General features: G+C 39.8%; 1 protein-coding gene across 1 annotated transcript in view; it reads left to right on the top strand.

Annotated features, from left to right (window-relative positions):
- The first annotated feature begins 609 nt into the window (after window positions 1-609).
- The window catches only part of lrrc3b (leucine rich repeat containing 3B), a 68,154-nt gene continuing 50,889 nt past the window's right edge, over window positions 610-17,874 (top strand). Inside the window, exon 1 of the mRNA XM_039820183.1 lies at window positions 610-791. The gene's annotated coding sequence lies outside the window, so the exon portion shown is untranslated. The remainder of the gene's footprint in view (window positions 792-17,874) is intronic.

Raw genomic sequence — 17,874 nt, forward strand, 5'->3', positions numbered from 1 at the left:
TGAGGACTATGGTTAACTGCTCCTCAGATCTCTGCAGGGTAAACACTGCACAACATAATTCAAATTGTCCGGACCATGAAGTACAAAATATAACATGACATCATATTACTGGGTTTCCTGTTAATAAAATGTTCCAAATCTTCCCAGAATGCAATTGTATGTTCACAGTGATAAAATAAATGGAAATATAGTTTATTTTTCCAAATTACAAAAATCATAATTATAATCAATGTTCATTTGAAATCTTTCCAACACTTTTTTGGTGTGGTAAATTCTATGCAAAATCTTAAACGAAACTTCTTTTACCTTATTAGTAATACAATATTTGTCAAGAATAGTTGATGCATTTTTCCACTTTAAATCGCTCACAATAGAAGACCAAAAGATTTTTGCTGTAGAAATTATGGTATAGTCCAAAACATTTCTTATATGTTTGTTACTACAAGACACAATATCAATTCCTTTCTTAAAAATTTAAGAGGACTTGCAGGAATAGCATCAAATATGATGGCATACTAACACCGACTTCTGTATAAGGTTTTACACTGAAAGTGGAGACCGGACGTGGTATCATTGTTACGCGGTCACTTCACACGGAGAACCCCTCCCTTTCTCCCTATTCACTCCTGTGCTGTGTTTTATACTGATAAGTAAAGATGCGAATTCACACTGCGACTTGTGCGTATCAGTGAGCGGATACTTGCAGCATGCAGGCTGCCCTCAGCCTGTGCGAGCTGCCTCGGATCATATAAACGCAGCTTTCACTCCAGCAGCTATGGCTGTGTCTGCAGGTGAGGAGACTTGTGTCGCCTGTTGCTTTTATGCCTGTCTGCACTGTCTGTCCTCTGCAATGGTCGCTGCTTTTATACATTTTTGCATGGAGGAATTGCTTTTTAAAATATATTTTATCTGTAATGTAGATATTGGATTATTATAAATGTGTAGGCCTGTGCTTGGTATTTTGCATTCTGTTTTTTTGTCACAATTAGACACCATTAAGCTTTGATACGGTGTCGGCAGTTCAGGTAGGCTGATGCGTGATATTTTCACAGGCAACGTCCTGCAAGACGCCATTTGAAAAGAAAGCGATTTAATGTTTATTTGGTTGTTACCGAAATAATGCAACACATACAAAAAACGAAATATGGTTTTCAAGTGTTCAAATGCCACACATTCATTCGGCATTCACAGAAGCTACAATCAGTTCTTTATTTCTTGCTAAATTCCAACTTTATTCCTGTTTCGCCAGCAGTTTCTTTCCATCTTTTCCCAATAGAATGCACCGTGGAGGCCGGTAGCGACCAATGCGAACCATTTATAAAAGTTAAAATGCTAGTGAAATAATTGTTACTGGGTGTGTTCGGTGTGTGCCGAAATGTAATGTCTCCCCTATAGATTCAGAATCAGATTTTTTGACAAGACATCTCACTGTTGCTTGTCAGTAAAGATGAATATATTTAAAAATACCTAATTATTAAGTGGATTTTTGCGTGACGTTCTTTTCATTTATGAGGCGTATCGGGGCCACCGTTCAGGCAACGCTTGGTTTTATTGGACTGGAAACGCTGATAACATGACGTCTGTTTGGAAAACTAATTTTTCTGTAATCTGCTGCTGTTTGTCCAGGTCATAGAAACGATCAGCTGTATTTGCAAATGTAGCTATATGTAGGCCTAGGTCATATGATAGTATAGCTTTAACTCAAATTCAATTCAATAGTTGTGTTAAAAGGCACTAGAGTTTTTCCACATGTGAGGCAACAGCTGGATTCTCGGTGTATCCCCGCTGTCCATGCAGACAGTGGCGGTTCTACATTGGATTACACCCTGGGAGAGACCCCCTTCAAGCGCTACCCCCCCAAAAAAAAATATTATTATAACATTTGTTGTTATTGTTATTGTTGAAAAGACCAAAGCTATCTCTTAATACTTTCCAACATTCCTAAGCCTATTTATTTCTGCTGAAAACATCAATCTTTAACATGCGTAGGCTATAGGATGTGTGTTGGCGGCCTGAGGGTTAAAGAATCGATTTTAAATTTTATTAGCATGTGTACTACTAGCTAATCACTTACTAACAACATGCTGCTCATTGATGTGTTTTTGGAGGAAGAAGATTTATCAGGCTGTGGTTTGGGTCTTAAATGGGATTTATTGATTAAAAAATACAGACTATCACCAGCCTTAACCTTTAATCGATTAGTAGTTTTTTAAAGACAGAAAATACAGATTACTTTGTTGCTGCATTATGACATCACAATCACTATATTTGACTACAATATCCCTAAAAGCATGCTTTTTGGTGTAATACTCAGGTGTCCACTTTTATATAAATTATGTGAAAATGTACCCCAGCACATACAGTAATGCTATGTGACGTCCCAAACTGGACACATCTGAGATTAACTTTTTTCATCTAAAATGTGAATATTTCAATGGATATTCCAAATATAGCCTATTTAAGACTTAGCCTATAATGAACTAGTGTGGAGCTAATTCTCTGCTTTGGTAGGACACACACACACACACACGCATCCCGTGCATGCGCCCGCGGCCGTGTGCGTCGCTCCTCCTTGTGAATCCTAAACAGCGCGCCGAGCTGGATGGCATCGCAAGGTGTCCGGTGCTAGACTGGAGCAAAGACCAATACAACTGCCCACCGGCCTGGGAGTGTACCATCGCTTTATCACTTTTAAATCACTGTTCTTTATGATCAATGTGTCATTTCTTTGAAGACATTTGGCAGAGCAGCATTGTCTTTTTTTTACTAAGTTGCATTGCTTTCGTGAACTTCTACTATCTAGCCTACTTTTAGTTGTCAACACAGTCTGTTTCAGTCCCCCCTCCCCCTTTCCCCTTCCAATACTTGTCTTTATTGTTATTACTGTAAAGTCTAAGTCTAAACTAAGTTAACCTCCCATCCTGCAGCTACAACTGATAAACACACTAATTCCTAAAACTCTGCTAACGTTATGCATATACAGTAACAGCATGTAAAAATAAATGAAAATGCCACTGGACATTAAACTTTACAAACACAAATGGCACCAAAGACAGCAACCCAGCTAACAGCCTAATGTTAAATGATAGGTTCAGTTAGTCTAACGTTAGCTCGGGGTGTATCTACCTAATTATTATAGCAATTTGTACCAGCATTAAAGCTTTAAAGTGCCCATATTATGAAAAAAACACTTTTTCTGGGATTTGGGGTGTTTGAAAAAAATCCGTCCATGCTGTTTTGAGTGAGATACGATTTCTGTTTTTAATTGTCTGCTTTTTTTTGGGAGAGAAAGATATCAGTGTTTCCTGCCTTCAGTCTCCGGGGGGGGGGGTTTAAACCCCCCCCTCGCCACAAAAAAAAAAAAAAAAGGGGGGGGAGAACGAGGTAGCATGCTAGCGTTAGCCGCTAGCATGCTACCTCGTTCTCAATAGCAAAGCACTGCTACAACACACACAAGTTCACCATAATCTACAAAAGAACTATTTACATGTGCGCCCTCGTTTAGAAGAAGTTTTCCAGCTAATCCTGCCTTTTAACTGACCAAAGTTGGAGAAACAACCTTTCTTTTACTGTCTATGGAGCTAGCTAGCTGACATGATCTACATCTGAGCTACTGAGTGCAATCAAAGATAGTACAGAAGAAGAAGAAAAGAGGTCTCACACTGTAGCTAAAACAGAGACCAGGTGAAAAGATGATCTGCAGCAGTGAGAGAGAGCTGTGCAGTACAACAAAAATATGGTGTTTTTTGAAAATTAAACCATGTAAACCTATTCTGGTACAACCTTAAAATACAATTATGAACCTGAAAATGAGCATAATATGGGCGCTTTAAGCTTTAAATTGATGTAACACATTAACTGTGATAACAAATGTACGGCAAACACTAAAGATACTTACATTTAAATGATTATTGCGCCGTCAACGATGATACTCCAACTCTACTTAGGTCCGCCATTGTTTTTTTTTAACCGGCATAGGATTGTGGGTGATTTGAGAGCACGAAGGATACGTATGCTCTGATGGGATGGGGTGGTGGGTGAAATATTGAAATGTTTCGGCCAATGACGTAGACGGCCCTCCCAATTTTAAACAGCTCACCCGGAGACTGAAGGCAGGATACATTCAGAAACCAGTATCTCACTAAAAACAGCATGGATGTTTTTTTTCCAAGTTTGTATGCGTGTGGAAGCACTAGAGACACAAAATAACACCCCAAATCCCAGAAATAGTGATTTTTTTCATAATATAAAAGCCCCCAACGTCTCCTTCCAGGCAAGTGCTGCGACCATTGACTTCAAGGCACCTAACCCTAACCATAACCATAACCATTGCCTAATCCTAGTGTTTGGGGGCTTAAAACACTGATAAACGAAAAGCCCCCTAGAACCACCCCTGATAACCAAAGTGTTAATCATGCTGTAGAGTTGATATGAGTGGATATTATAGGGAATACAAATGAAATACATTGTCATTTAACATGATATTGAATATGCTGTATGTGTAGTATTAATATTTTGTTAGTCATTTAAATAATCATTTAGTAAACAAGATGGAAGAGAAATAGAAGACAGCTTTGATTAATCACGCCAATAGTACAAAGACACGCAGAAGACAGAGGCAAATGGAGAAACATTGTGATGCAGTCTGAGAAAGCTACAGCAGCAGGGTTTTCACCCTGCCTTTGAGTGTGCCCATACAGAACAGAACACCTTTGGCTTAACAATATTGGACTCCTTCCATAACTTTGGGACCCTTCACTGCTCCAGAGATATCCTAAATATATTACAGAACACATCACAAAGCTGTTCTGAACAGTGCTTTAGCAATCTTCCTGTAATAGAATCAGGCCCCATGCTCTTATTTGTCTTAACTCTCCGAAACTCTGCCTTAACATCATGGGCATCAAGAAGAATGGACAGAGAAGATTTACTTCACATGTTTTGGTCATGTTCCAGGTTGAGAGAGTTCTGGGCTTCAATATTTAAGGTCTTAAATGAAGCCTTTGATTTAGATCTACAACCTAGCCCTACAATGGCCGTGTTTGGGGTAAAAGAGGGTGATATTGTAATGTCCAATGGGAAGGAAAGTGTTGTTGCTTTTGTCACCTTAATAGCATGACGGAGAATACTACAAAAACATCTACACCACCAAAAGCCTCCACATGGCTTTCTGATATTATGATGTTTCTAAAAATAGAAAAAATAGAATACTTTCTTAGAGGATTAACCAGAACATTTTACAAAAACTGGGACCCTTTGCTGGCTTACTTTGAAAGACTTACTACACGTCCCTCTTAATAACTGTTAAGATTTGTGAACCACACTGATTACACTATTTGCTATCATGAGTAATAGAAAAAAGGTGTTTTTTTTAATTTTTTGTTTCTTTAGCTTTCCTTTCCTCAGCGCAAGGGTTTGTTGTGGGTGGGATGGGGTTAATTGAAAGAGGTCTTGTTATAATTGACATTGTAATGTTGCACTGCATATTGTATCTTCTCTAAAGCAATAAAAATACTTGTAAAAAAAAAAAAAAAGAATGAGCATACGGCATATGATCAATATGATCACACCTGGCATCAAAATTGGAAATGGCTTCTTATTGGCCAGGAACTGAATCACCAACCGTTTACTTCATTTCATTAGTTTAAAGGCAGTGGCCATGCAGCCATGGCATGATCGAAAAACCAATTGAAAATTAATCTTCAATTCTCTTCAAAAAAGAGTTAGGGTAAGTGATCCTGATCATTGATGATGGAAGACACGGACCTGCATAGTCGATAGTACTACTCATACAACTACGACTAATAATAATAATTTAATCATTGTTATGATTTCTATTAATAATAGTGATCAATAGCATTGGATAGACAAACGATTATGGCTTCTCACATTAGGAGACTCTGCTCACACTTTGAGAAACCTGAAAAGTTGTATTAAAAATAAACACTTCACAGATCACTCAACTGGTCCAAACAACAGAACAGATCACAGAGGAGGTGGTCAGGACCAGTAATTTTAGTTCCCTTTGTGCCAGTAAGAAGCTGGTCATGACCGCTGTGCCACTGGTCGCAACCAGTGTCTCTAGCGCCCCTAGTGGTTGTGACCACTGGTCCGTGCCAGAGATCAGCTGGTCCTGACCACACGGATCTCCATTATCAATAATAATAACAATAATAATCATAATATATATGATATAGTGTATTTTATAGACAAAAGATTGTGATCTCTGACATTTATCCAGCTAACAGTGCTGCCAAAACGACACGAAAGGGGAGAAAATACTAAAGCCGCTTCACAGACCACAGGGACCACAGGGAAGACCACTGAGGAGCTGGTCGCGACCAGTGTCTCTAGTGCCCCTAGTGGTTGTGACCACTGGTCTGTGCCAGAGACCACTGGTCCGTGCCAGAGACTAGCTGGTCCTGACCACACAGATCCATTATCAATAATAATAATAACAACAATAATAATCATAATATATCTGATATAGTGAATTTTATAGAAAAAAAGATCATGATCTCTGACATTTATCCAGCTAACAGTGCTGCCAAAACGACAGGAAAGAGTTTGACAATACTAAAGCTGCTTCACAGACCACAGGGACCACAGGGCAGACCACTGAGGAGCTGGTCGCGACCAGTGTCTCTAGCGCCCCTAGTGGTTGTGACCACTGGTCCCTGCCAGAGACCAGCTGGTCCTGACCACACGGATCTCCATTATCAATAATAATAATAACAATAATAATCATAATATATATTATATAGTGTATTTTATAGACAAAAGATTGTGATCTCTGACATTTATCCAGCTAACAGTGCTGCCAAAACAACAGGAAAGGGGAGAAAATACTAAAGCCGCTTCACAGACCACAGGGACCACAGGGAAGACCACTGAGGAGCTGGTCGCGACCAGTGTCTCTAGCGCCCCTAGTGGCAGTAACCACTGGTCCCTGCCAGAGACCATGGTCCTGGGACAGACCACAGAATCAGCTACAACCCCTGCTGTTAAAATGACTAAAAACGACCATACCTACTGTATGTTATATATTTTTTGAGTTGTGTTTCCACCAAATGTCAAACCCAGAGAAATCTGTTATTTTATTTCTGACATGGGACGTTTCCTTTAGTTGCCTGTGAGTGGCGTCAAATAACCTTTCACCCTCTAGTTACTCGTAACTTCCGTCAAAACACTGGCACCCAGATGATACGTTCAAGAGTAATTGTAAATCATACAATGTCATAGAATGTGTCATGTGCTGGTTGACAAGTAGCTAACGTTAATGCTAATGCTTGGTGGATACCATTATAGGGTTACAACATCGTTCAACACGCTCATAAAGTTATTAGTGGTATGATTGTTTTGACCACAGATAAAAGCAGCACTGGGCTAACCCACAAATGAGTTCACCAGTAACATTAACGTTAGCCTATAGATATACGACTAATCTAATGCTAATTTAGCCAGCTAGCACACCCAGGTCTGTCTGTCTCACTCCCCTGGAGCAAAGGGACTTCATTCGGGATGAGAGTTGACAACATACCTGGGACATGTAGCAATAGCTAGTTACTGTTAGCCCCCAGCCAGCTAGCAGCCAGCCACTACCATTACAGCAATCCGTACCCGGCCATCACAACACAACTCCAGTGCCGGGTGCTAACGACGCTAACAGCAGGTTAAAGAAGCGTCAGGAAACAGTCACAACAGCGGCCATCCATAACGTTAGCTACGTCTCTGTTAGTGCTACTGCTGTTCGTGCTGAAAATATCTCCTCCCTACCGAATATCTCCCCCTCTTCACGTTTAGCTGTCTTTACAGTTAGCTAAATCAACGTAACGTGAATAAACTAACAATAAAAACTACAACTCCCATAATTCCACGCAACTTCCCAACGTCATCAAAAGTCTGTGTTTTGGTTGAGAGACCCCTAGCGGCAGAAAGTTATATTGTACGTTTAACACCTCCAAAAGTCAGGGTCTACCTAGCATTCATAGAATCTGGTAAAAATAATTAAAATCTACCAGGAAATCCCTTGGTAGCTTTTTTAATTACTCTCAGCAGCATTGTTTTGTCTCTGAGAATGGGACTTTTAATTTGTTTTCCCATGCCAGCCTTGAATCTTTAGGCACCTTAATTTACTGGTAAATAATGGATAATAGTGGGAGGTTTCATAACCCAGGCCAAGAATCCCTGAAATACTGGAAAGGAAACTGGAACTCTTGCAAAGGTGTTGCTCAAGAACCTCTGACCTGACCTGAGAGATTTGGGTTGGACACACTGCATGGAAGTCTGTGTTGGTACACCAATTTCTTCCTACCTCTAAAAAATATATTAAATTTCAGAGTATTATACAAATCCCTATGTGTAAGGAATTCACTGGTAACCCTGCTGTTTTTAAATGTGGGGCCAAGATACTAGATGGTGGATTTCAGATACTGAAACATGGGTCAGTTTTAAGGGGAAACATGTCAAGGTTTTGAGATTTTGGGCTATTTGTCTTCAATAACATGTCTTCTTTCAGACTTGTGGTGAAAAATAGTCAAAAATTCACATTTAGGTCTTTATTTTACTACACTTTGTCTATTTGCGTCTGTAGATTTCTCCTAAATTCAACAAAAGTTGTTCTAAATTATGCTGCTCTGCGATTGCTGTCTGCACCCTGTCATCACATATACCGTTGGAAAGCTCTCTCTCTCCTGTGCAATGTTGTTGGATCCAAATATGGTCATTTCCTTTTTATCAGCAACCAATCGTGAAAGTACAATGGGGCATTTAACTGTAAAAGCGAAATCTCATTGGCGGATGTCAATTTCTGACAACGTGATTCGTTCAGATTCGTCACGTGACCTGCTCTGACATTTCCGTGGGAGTTCAAAATGTCGAAAGAAGTGCGTCAAAAATCATCTCAGAGAAGACGAAAACAGTTGTCATTAGCAAGAAGACACAGGGGATTACAAACTAAGACAGCAGATGATGAAATGCCATCACATTTTCGTTCGGAAAACACAAGTGTTCAGGCAGCGGAGGTAATCAGAGCGCCACACAGCAGTGGCTGATAATTCATGTAGCGCGTTTGAATGAAGTGATTGGTGGTTTAATTTGTCCTAATTACGCAGGGACAGGGCTTAAAGTTAGCATCGATCCGCAGAGTGCAGTCTATGAAAAGATGTGTACAGGCAAAGTATCTACACATCTACGCATCTTCAAGACGTATCCAGGAACGTGTTTTGATGAGTTAGGCTTGGGCAAAGTGTTGGGGGATTCCTGGCCTTCATGTTAAAATGTATCAGAGTCACCATAGGAGAGTAACAGGTATGGAAACACCCTCTCTCGCGCGTGCTCTCTCTCGCTCTCAAAGCAGTTTACAGAAATTCATAGCCTACATGTCGTATATTAAATATATATGTCCCATATATATTATACTTTACTGATGGCGATACAACACACTATTACAAAACAATTACATTACACAACAGTTACTGTTTTTGTATAATATAATTACTATATGTAAAAGGTGATTGGGGTATGAAGACAGATAATCTCAGCTGACGGTTTTCCAAGATTTATTTTCTCTGCAGAAGACAATATTACATTAATTGTCTTCTGGTCTACTGTCCTTTTTATCTGCACCTCTGCTCCTCAGCAATCGAAGACGGTATTGTGTGGGTGATCTCAATTCTACCATACATACACAAAAATCACAACACAGTATAGCATCTCACTCAACTCTTAGTATGCACATTGCGAGCCAACACCAGGAGCAATTGCAAAATACTGGGAAAACCTTACTTGAATTATAACAATAGTCTATGTGACAAACATGAGAACCAACGTTTTATACTTTTTAACAGTTTCAGTGGGCAAAGTTAAACAGTATGTGGTTTTGGGGACTGCACAGATAACAAAAAGAGTATAACGTCTAACAAAGAAATACACATACCTGCAGAAGACAATATTACATTAATTGGCTTCTGGTCTACTGTTTCCTTTTATATGCACCTCTGCTCCTAAACATTAAATAACAGAATGTACGCACGTTATGTACATTGCACAGAAACAGCGCGAAAATGGTGCGAAAAGAAAGAGTTGAACAAAGCATCTTATATTTAAAACTTATATTTGACTGTAAAAAACGGCACTAAACAGCTTAGTTAATATCATATTAGCTTTGAGGCACTAAAAGAAAAGTAAACAATAAAATAGCGCAGCAGTATTTTAGACGCAACCTATCTCAGCAATACAAGACGGTATTGTGAGGAGAAGACGGAAGCTACAGCAACTTAGGAGGTACAATAGAGGCGCAGTGAGCAACATCTCTGCCGGAAACAATATGATAAACAAATAAAACTCAATAAGATAAAATTCACAAATACCCAACAAATCATTAAATAATGATTAAAATATGATTAAAATTAAACATAAATTGGAAATTAGAATTAATAAAGTGAATTTGTTTTTGGTTGTGAGTCCCTCTGGCGGTGGCAGGCAGATACATATTTAGCTGTCAGTGGAGCTGCTGTCCCCTCTCCTAGGAGAACTTCCAGCATTTTTTCTGGTGTTAACATTGGGAAGTTTTCATTTTTTGGCTATTTTTCCAGTGTGTAACTTTCTTACTGAAGATAGTTTTTCACAGTGGAGGAGGAAGTGCATCTCTGTCTGACCCAGTTGGTGGTCACTGAGCCTGTATTTAGTCAGGATCCGTCTCTTCGTATCTCTGACAGTGTGCAGATACCCTGTCAAATAACAATTTAGTCTACTTTGTTTGCTTTCTCCAATATGTTCTAAATATTGATCTTTTGAATGATTCATTAGTTTTGTTCTGTTGTGTTGTTTTCAACCAGTGCTGATGGGAGCCTGGTTAGTTAGCTTCACCATTAGCTGACTTAGGGGACTGTTTTCAGGATTTGGCTCTTGGGTTTTAAGTGCTTTGAAATGGAATGTGTCTTTTTGACCAAAATGTTACAGCTTGTTTCTGTATGTTTAGCAGTAATGGATCCCATCTCTAGCTTCTGTCTCTCTCTCTGTGTAACATTTGTGGCATTATAGATTCTAGCCTCCATCTATTTGTGTTTTATAATATGGATGAACAGTTAGTAATACACTATAAATTTAATTTCAGTCGCTGAAATTGAGACAAGACCAGGGAGAAGATCAGGCAGGCTTATGCAGATGTTGACCCATATGTGGCAGAGTTGCTGAGGGAGGATGCAGATGCTGTCATTAATATAAGTGTCTTTTGATGGCACCTGGCAAAAGAGAGGCTTCACCTCTCATTATGGAATTGGTGTGTGCATTGACATCCTTACGTGACTGGTCATAGACAATGAGGTCTATGCTAAGCAACAGAACAAGATAACAGAGCAGGAGTTTGACAGCTGGAAAGAGACACACAGTGTCTGTGCAAAAACTTTGCGGGATCGAGTAAGGCAATTGAGCACGAGTCAGCAAAGAAGATGTAGGCCAGGTCTGTGAATTGCCACCAGGTACTTTGACATGCTCTCAGATGGGGATAGTGCAGCATTTAGGGAGGTGGTTGCACTGAACCCATACCCTGGGCATGACATTGTGAAATTGGAGTGTATCAATCATGCCCACAAGTGAATGGGTACAGCACTAAGAAAGTTGAGTGCACAGGGTAAATTAGTAGGGAAGGGTGTGGGGACTGCCAATAAATGCAAAATTTTATAATAAATGCAAAACTTTGCAGAATTATTACAGGGGGGCAATTCTTAATAACCAGGGTTCACTAGATCAGATGAAGGCAGCAATCTGGGCAGGTCTCCTTCACTCTATGTCCACTGATGACAGCCCCTTGCACATCAGGTGCAATCCCTCCTGGTGTTGGTATAGGAAAGCAGTGGAAAATGGCCAAACACCTGGTAGCCATAAACACCACGAGAGAATCCCAGTGTACCACCGCATGTTTAGCGAAAGCCTGCTGCAGCGAATGCAGCATGGAGGCACTCAAAATGCAAATGTGTGCCTCAATTCTGTTAGATGTGTCCAAAAACGTTCTTTGTGGAGAAAAGTACGGTGCCTTTGCCATGCTTGCTGTTATGGAGAAGTTGTGGCTTCAGAGCACAGTTATGACGGCCAATGCAATGAGAGAAACTTATATGCTGATCGTATTTATTGTTTTTATTCTGTGTCTTTTGCCTTCATAAGGGTACTGTCATTTTATTTGTGTACCACTGAGGGTGAGTTGCGGAAAACTTTCGTTGGACAGCTGCTGTCCAATGACAATAAAACATATTTTATTCTATTCTATATGCTCAGGATCTCGAAAGCTGAGGCTGTTACAACTGCCAGTGCAAAATATAGGCGCAAGAGTCTGAGCACAGCAAAAAAGGTGAAAATGCATCGGCAGGAACTGGATGAGGGGCCTACATATGAAGCAGGCATGGAAATTTAGGCTGTAGACGGGATCTAGGCCAGGGTGTCAGTTCTACATGGGACAGTTTGTGTGTGTATACAGTTTTTTACTGGGGTTCTGTTCAGCTGAAGGCCATAAATGCTGTGTTATAAGTTTTGATGTGATTTAGGTGGTTTGTATTGTTGTTGCTAATTATTTGATAAGATATTGTGTCTGTAAATACTTGTTTCCACTAAAAAAGTATGAATTTTTACAATACAAATCTTTAAAGGCCGTTTTTTCAAAATGTTTTTTTTTCTTTTAAATAAAGTATTGTTATTGTTATCACAGAGAAATATTCTACCAAACACAAATTGCCTTACTTTTTGTGCTAAGTTTATTATCACATAATTGTGTTTGCCCTTTCTGAATAACAATGATGACTGAAATCACCCAAAATTACCCTGATCAAAAGTTTACATACCCTTTTAATGAACCATTTCACTAAGCCATGAGAAAATCAAAAGAGCTGTCAAGATTAATCATAAATCAGGAAAAGCATATAAGATATCCAAAGATTTCAAAATGGTGGTCAGTAGTGCTCAAAGTTTGATAAATAAATGGAGAATTTGTGATGGGCTGGAATCAAGGCCAAAATCAAAGCAAAGAAGGAACCCTTAAGTTCAATACAGGCTTTGCTGCAAGAAAGTGGTGTGACTGTGATCCACAGTATGGAGGCACTTGAACAACAATAGCCTGGACGGTCGGGTTGCCAGAAAAAAGTAATTACTGTGCAATAATATATGCCAAACAGCACCTGTACAAGCCTAAGAACTTCTGGAACAAAGTCATTTGGAGTGATGAGACCAAAAGTTAACTTTATTGTCACAACCATTCTAAGTTTCATGTAAATCAGATGATGTTTTTCATATAAGGCTGATTTCCTGTTGCCAGCGGGGGGCGCTGGCAACAGGAAATCAGCCTTATATGCATCATGACCAAAAGTCAATATTGGCCTGTATATATCCTCAGGCCTGGACTCTTGTTGATTGTGGGGAATTTCAAGCAGATATGACAGTGTACACTGTAGTTACAGCCACTTTCTCATTCATCGCTAAACACCGCCACGCCAGGCCCACACCATTTGATGAAAAGTTTTTCTTTTAATAACTTGTCATCTTTAAGGTGTTGAGATGGTACAGACCAAATTTGAAGTCCATCGGATGAAATCTCTAGGAGGAGTTCGTTAAAGTATAGCATCTTGACTTTTAGGCCTACTTACTGTTGCCACTACGGGTGGTATGGTTCACAAAACCCACGGTTCAGTTTGTATAATGATTTTAGGGTCACGGTTTTCGGTTCTGTACGGTTCTTGTTGTTATTTTTTCTTTAATCTTTAACACTCCAGAAATATACTAAAGCATATGATATATAGCTTAATTATCCACAATGTAGGACACAGTATTAAAACATAGTTCTATCTTGTAATCATGCACAAACGGAATTTGACTTTAAGCACATTATTGGGACCATCTCTGAGGAAAGCGAGGTGAGATTTTGATACAGCAAGAGGGAAGACGATGATTTCAACAAGCTTTTCATTTATTTGGCAAAGAAATTAGTGTATCGCCATTTACAGGAACATCTATGCCCTTTTTAGCACATGAAGATTGAAATATTACAGAATAACAATTGAAAAAAACTTGCATTTATCAAACTTCTTCTCAGTGTAGCTCTTACAAAAATACAGGTGAAGTGCAGCACTCCACACACCACCGTTAAGGAGCGGTCGGCTCGCCGCCTCTCAAAATCTGCTACGCCCACACGTTCCGAACCGAGACAAGCGAACCGTATGGTTCAGATGTTTTTTCATGAACCGTACCACCCCTAGTTACCACTAGGGGGCGTTATGACTTTCAGCCAATATCGGCATGTAGATGTCATCAGGGTGGGACTCTTATGAATCCTGAAAGGCTTCAAGCCAATTGGACAACGTACACTTGAGTTACACCCACTTCTGTTTCAATGGCGAAACACACAAAATGGCCGCCCCGCCAACGAAAAGTTTTTCTTTTAGTAACTTTTTATCTTTAACATCTTGAGATGGCACAGACAAAATTTGAAGTTGATCAGATGAAATCTCTAGGAGGAGTTTGTTAAAGTACGACGTGGAAATGGCCAAAATCGCACTAATTTCGAACTTTCAATTCAAAATGTCGGTCTTCCTGTTGGGTTTACGGTATGGCTCCAATGAGCTTTTCTGTACATCTTGACATGTTACATATGTTTACCAAGTTTCGTTAGTCTACGTTAAACGTACTACAGGGGCTAAATTCTTCTAACTTTGTAGGGGCCGCTAACGAGCCATTTTTGTGTGCCTATTCCCGAAACCCTTAAAATACATACATTTTCACCAGGCTTGATGCGACCGTCAATTTTGGTGAGTTTTTGAGTATGTTAAGCCCCTCAAAAGGCGATTCATTTGCAGAAAATAATAATTCCTTCAGTTTCAATAGGGCCTTTGCCGCTGTCGGGCCCTAAATACAAGAGTTAACGAGCAAACAATATGGCGGACGCAGACCTGCACGCATGTAGCCTGGCAGGTGCTGCGTGTTTGTGCTGTTTGTCTAAACCATCAAAGACCAAACTTTCACTACATCGCTGGATCATTGTTCCATACGTTGTTGCGCTGTTGTTGCTGTCTGTGCAATATCGCTTTAAGAAAGAAAACACCTGTGTTGGAAGTAGCCAACACCTGCTGTATTCCAAACTCAATGGACACGCAAAGGTGTCTTCCACATTGCGTGAAATGCCATCTAACCCACGCCATGGGCTCCTTCAACTCACCATACTACTACTTCTTGCTGGTGATGTAGAACGCAATCCCGGACCGCAAACAACAGTGAAAACACAAACCGGCGTCCTTCAAAGCGCCCTTTGCAACTCTCCTCAACACCTTGCTCGTAGCCAATGCTGGGCCCGGAGTGCCGCTGCCCTACACTCACCTGGCGCTGCCAGGGCAGCCTCCGTTCGGTACTCGATCAATGGCCTATTTCCACTCACCCCATGTGCTGCCGGGCCTGTCGGTCGCTCGGATGGGGGGTCTTTGTTGGTGGCGGTTTGGCAGAGTTCGCTGGGATGGCGCCGTTGGTGGCCATTGGCCCTGGGCTGCGGGCTGTGGTGGAGTCTTCTGGGTTGGCGTTGGCCGCTCCAGTGGTGAGTCCCGAAACGTACCGGACCGTCATGATATAGGCCTAACATTGACTATGCCTTCAATCAGATCTAGGAATCCCGTGATGAAAAAACACTGCAGCGCAAAGTTTTTCCAAATGCTCAATCAGGCTCGAACTGTGTGGGACCCTCGATGCAAAGCTAAAGGGTTGTTTGGTGGGCATCTAAATATTCGGAGAATGGCAACCAAACGCGAACAACTGGAAAACTTGCTTGTAAATTCTAATATTGATTTTCTTGGACTGACAGAGACTTGGTTAACTCGTTCATCCCCGGAGGCCCTTATTGCCATGCCAGGATATGATGTTTTTAGGAAAGACAGAGATCATGGGAGGGGTTGGGGAGTTTTATTATACATGAAAAGTACTACTAAATGCAAACAAATTGAATGGCATAGGGAATCTGATATTGAATGTGTTGGTGTCAACATTTCATTTTCAGCTGAAATGGCATTTACTTTAATCTGTCTATATCAAAAACCCTCAGCAAAGCTTGAGTTTTATGATCCGTTAAAAAATCTCCTTCATAATTTGGATTTTAACAAAGAGGTCATATTGATGGGGTCAATTGGAATGATAAGGATGGAAGGAAAAAGCTTAAAACATTACAGACTATTTTAATCTTACACAGCTAACTGAACAACCCACAAGAATAACTAATCAGTCTGAAACTAAAATAGATTTATTGTTCACAAATAAAACAGAAAGAATTACTAAGACCTTTAATCTAATTAAAGGGCTGTCGGATCACAATGTCATTCTCTGTGCCATGAAGCTAAAAAAACATTGTTTTCATTCCTCAGTCACACCCATATGTAAATTTGAATCAGTTACAACTAGTCAACAACCTTGGCGCAGCACTGAGAGAGATTGAATGGGACGGGATCCTCTCTAAAGGAGATCTGGAGAGTGACTGTGACCAATTCACCTCAACAATTAAGAATGCCAAAAGAAAAGCAGGGATACATTGCCCTGGCTTAATGAAGAGTGTAGGAAACTTATGAAGGAAAGAGATCAATTATTGAAACAATCTTTAAAATCAGGTCTCACAACAGAACGACAAACATTTACTTAATTAAGAAACAAAGTAATAAAAAGGCTAAGACAAGCTAAAGCCAAGTTTTTCATTGACACTATTGAAGAGGAAATGGGAAGAAGATATGGCAAACCATCAACAAGCTGATTGGCAGAAAACAAAATCATAACAATAAAGAACTAGAGTTGAAAATTAACACTAAACTAGTCACAGATCCAACCATCATATCTACAGAACTAAATACCTTCTTTTTAGACTCTGTTCATGAAATAACCCAATTTTTAAATTAACCTAGCTACTCTATCTGCACCATTAATTATGCACAGCCGATTTTTCACCTACAACAAATAACTGAAACAGAACTAGCAAATACCATCAGTAGCTTAAAAAATTCTAAGGCAATGGATATCCATGGCCTCGATACAATTTTTTTTTTTAAAAAGGCACAAAGATACCCTTATACAGCCTATTACACATTTGATTAATCAGTCCTTAATACAATACATTGTGCCATCAGCATGGAAGTTGGCCGTGGTCACACCCATTTTTAAATCAGGTGAAATATCAGATATGGCAAATTATCGGCCAATCAGTATTTTGCCTGTTGTTTCTAAAATAGCTGAAAATGGGTGAGTAAATTAATGATGCAATACCTCAATAAAAGCAATAATTCATTCCACCCTATGCAATTTGGGTTCAGGGCCCATCACTCAACAGAAACAGCCAACTGTTTGTTTTTGGAAAAGGTTAAAGGATACTTAGATAAGAGTTCTTATGTTGGTGCTGTCTTCCTAGACCTAAAGCAAGCTTTTGATACTGTTAATCACAAATTTCTTTTATCTAAATGAACACATTTTAATTTCTCTGAGCAAGCTATCAACTGGATAAAATCATATCTGTCCAGTAGAAAGCAATGTGTTCGTATTAATGATTCAAAGTCCCCACTGTGTGAATGTCCATTAGGGGTCCAACAAGGCTCCATACTTGGTCCAATCTTGTTTACACTGTATATAAATGATCTACCAGAGGCATGTAAAAATGTTGATGTCCAGATGTATGCAGATAATGCTGTAATCTTTACACATGCTAAGAACTATCAAGAGATAGCATCCCAGACTGATCTCATAAATTGGCGTATGTATGACACGGCAATTTGTATTCCGTTTTTGCGTGTTATGAAGACGCATAATCGAGACCTTGAAATGCTTCTTACGAAGCCACTCCTTCGTTGCCCGGGCGATATGTTTGGGATCATTGTC

Source organism: Perca fluviatilis, chromosome 13 (genome assembly GCF_010015445.1).
Source record: "Perca fluviatilis chromosome 13, GENO_Pfluv_1.0, whole genome shotgun sequence".
NCBI classification, from domain to species: Eukaryota; Metazoa; Chordata; class Actinopteri; order Perciformes; family Percidae; genus Perca; species Perca fluviatilis.